Source organism: Teleopsis dalmanni, chromosome 1 (assembly GCF_002237135.1).
Source record: "Teleopsis dalmanni isolate 2A chromosome 1, ASM223713v2, whole genome shotgun sequence".
NCBI lineage: Eukaryota > Metazoa > Arthropoda > Insecta > Diptera > Diopsidae > Teleopsis > Teleopsis dalmanni.
The window spans coordinates 229,036,972-229,040,883 of NC_051846.1; positions in this window are offsets into that span (position 1 = coordinate 229,036,972).

The following is a 3,912-nucleotide window of genomic DNA, read 5'->3' on the forward strand; positions in this document are numbered from 1 at the left end:
GAATTATTTTAATTAATTATAACTAAAAAACTAAAACTAAATTTTTTTATACTAGTACGAAATATTTATTGTCCACCACTGTATTTTTACTTTCGATAAAATGTATTTAATTACTTACCATCGAAGCAGATTGCCTGCGCATTTCTCGCCCTCTTGCGATCTAAAAATAAAATATTGAACAATAGTAGATATATCATTCATATATAAGTATTATGTTTTTATAACTTACTCTCTCAACATGTCGTTGTTGTGATGATGCAGTCCTGCCACACTGCATGGTTGCGAAAGTTTGCTATTGAAAATAAATACAATATATATATATATATCGGCTCTAGAGATAGAGGGAAAGAAAAAATAGTTCAGAATGCATTGTTGCAAATTTAAGACGACTATAGTGTGATTTTAGAGAATTGAGTTCCCTAAACTTTCTTTCAGTACATATGGCGGGTCTTATTAATTACCTCAGCGCTTATTGTCGATGTAACATTTGAAGTGTGCTGATTTTAATGTGTTAAAACTATTCTGATTATTTCTAATACAAGTACTTTATACGAAAACCGAGTTATATGTTATTTATACTAAGTGTTCAATAATACCTTATGATCTTTTCTTTTCTGTTCAACTACTGATTTTTCTATATAGTAAAAGTACTGTAAATTTAATTTTAAGCTGTGTTATTGATATCTATTAATTGATTCATTGTTTTTATAATGGAAAAAATATTTAAATAATTATATTTGAAAAACTTACATTATATTATGATGGAAATTCAAGTCCAGATGATGGCCGCTATAATTAAAAGAAAACTTGGTTTTATTAACATATTTATTATATTTAAACATTTAGTCTGTGCTAAAACTTTGCTTTCTAATATATAATTATTATATAACTATGTATGTATGTAAAATTAAAATGCCATCTGTCAGCTTTTTATGTCTGAACGTACTATCCAAACGAGAATTTTGTTTGGAAAAACAAAATATCAAAAATATTGATGTACACCTATTGTTCAGAGACTTGGTGAGTTGATAATTAGTTGACTTTAAAACAGGTGGCAACGTTAGAACAAAATCAATTATATTTTCTGTATCTACCAAGTTTAAAACGACAATTATAAAAGTTTCGATTTGGGTGATTTTTTATAAAATGGAAAAATTTAAATATTGGAATTGGTTTCTGTTTACAACAACTTCACACCATCGTCAACAATAATAAAATATTGGAAAGCTAGATTTAAACATGGTTTTACGAGTGTTTTTAATGAAGAGCGTACAAACGAGGTTACTAATGAAAAAAAAATTTGAAAAATCCACTATATATAGTGCTCTCAAATGACCACGAACTCAATTGATTGAGTAAATCAAGAAAAAAATTACCACATTTGTCACAGAAAAAAATTTTATTTTTGCAGGATAACGCACCCACTTAGACGTCAATGAAAACTATGCCAAAGTTAAATGAATTACGGTACAAATTGTCTCCTCAGCCACCGTATTCTCCAGATTTGTCCTCCAGTGACTATTACCTGTTTCAAAATTTAAAAAGGCGGTTCCATGGAAAAAAATTTGCATCAAATGATATTAAATATTTAAGTGATGTAAGCCAGATTACTTAACATCAGATGTTATGCTTTCCGTGGTAGGTAACTGCACAATTGAAATTTAAATGCAAATGAATCTGTCATATTATTCGAGCGAATAAATATTTATATTTTTATGCAGAATTATATATCTGCGATCTGCGAGACATTGATAAAATGTCGTGCGTGAATTGCGAATTATCTGAATAGTTTAATTCAGACATTTAAAACACTAAGCAACGACTCTTATGTATCATAATTTAAATCATTTATATGTTTCTAACATTATATATATTTTATAATAACTTACGTTATTATGACCTCATGGAGTTGTTTTATTTTTATTTTATGCTCTGTGAAGACACATACTTCTTCTTTGTTCTTAAATTATTATAAACGACTATTTGTCGAGGTTCATTGTTCGATCATAAGATGGAGAAAGCAATACTGAGTGGGCTTAAGACAAACAAAACATGATTTCTGAGACTTAACAATACTTCACCAATAAATTTTATTATTTTAGAATTTTGATAGAATTTCACACATTTATGGCCAAAATTAAACGGAGAATTAAAAACCAAAAACTTAACAAATATATTAATTTTTTTATTTAATGTTTTCAAATTGAAAATTTTATTGACTTAATGAGCATGCTTAAGTTTTTAAATTAAAAAAAGAATGATTTATTTTTATATTACACATATAAGTGGTTTAATCCTTTAATCGTTGTTGTTGCTATGATTTGAATTAGTGCTATTGCGCATTTTCACTCTTTAGTGGCTGGGGGCTTAGTCCTGCCCCACACTAAACTTTAACTATACTAGAATCATTTTCATTTATTTATCTTCTAACTGATGACGGACCGTAGATCAGCATATCTTCTTGTGCGTCCTGAGGTGAACTTAAGGTTTGTTAGAGCGGGGTAGGGCAACGTATCAACTTTTGTGAATAATTTTAGGGCTTTGTTCTTGATATATTTTTTCACTGAGTTGATTTTTAGATCTCTATTTTTGTCTGTTGTTCTAATATACCAAGGAATCTTAATTAGTATTCTTAAAGCCAGATTTGGTGCTATCAGTAATTGCTTTATGGCAGTTTTTAAGGCTTTGCTATAAGTTACACATCCGTACAGTAGGGCTGGCCTTTAGTGTTCGATATTGCACACTAATATGATCATTTCAATTAAAAGAAGAACTGACTTTTGTCTTAAATCGAGACTTAAGTATATATGGAAAAATTGGCCCCAAAAACACTTTATTATACTTCATTTATGCTACAACTGTTAATAATCGTTGTGCTAAAACTTTAGAATTAAAAAATATACCTTAGACCAGTAACTCGTTCAAGATGTAAATAGCGGCAGATGTCGTTGGGGATGATATGATCCTGGAAAAGCATATATTCGCTGATTAGACATTGTTAATTAAATCATAAACGCCTTTGATGAAGATTTATATTACAACCGTACCAGTTGCCTTGTATGCAATGTAAGCCAGCTTTTCTTAACAAAACTCAATTTTAAATTTTAACTAAAATTTAATCTCAGTAAGAATGCAGTAGACTATTCTGGCAGAATAGAAATGTCTGATGTACGAAATTAAGGTCTGGCACATCTATCGAGTGTTTTTTTAGCTGTATGCGAACTATCGATAGCGATAACTATGGTTTGATAGCTGAGAATGTTAAACTGATTTGGCATTTTATTATGAATCATTTAACGCTAGAGCAACGCTTCCAAATTGTGGAAATTTACTTTGAAAAACATAATTCTGTTCGTGAAGTTCATAGAGAAACTTGTCCATTTTACGGTCAACATAATTGGCTATCAACTAATTCGGGCAGTTATTGATCGTTTGCGCACTAATTTTACTCTTCTCGATTTAAAATTATTAACAGTTGACTGTTTGCTAAATACCTAGTGTTTTCAAGCTTTGCTGAGTTTTTGTCAGCAATTTCCCAAAATTAATCAGTTAAACATCTGTTTGCTAAACATCTAACTGTTTGCTAAATACCTAGCGCTTTCAAGCTTTGCTAACTGAGTTTTTGTCAGCAATTTCCCAAAAATAATCAGTTAAACATCAATGATATTTAGCACGTTTAACAATCTATATATTGCAATTCAATTGGGTAACAACTTTATTTCCGAAAGTGGTCCTGTTAACTGGCCTACTTGTTCGAGCGATTTAATGTCTCTCGATTACGGCACCCGACAAACCAGCAACTCTTGAAGCATTGGAAGCCAATGTTCATGCCACCATTGACGCTATACAGCCACATTTGTTGAAAAAAATTGTTAAAAATTGGACAGATCGCATGGATCATGTAACTCGTAG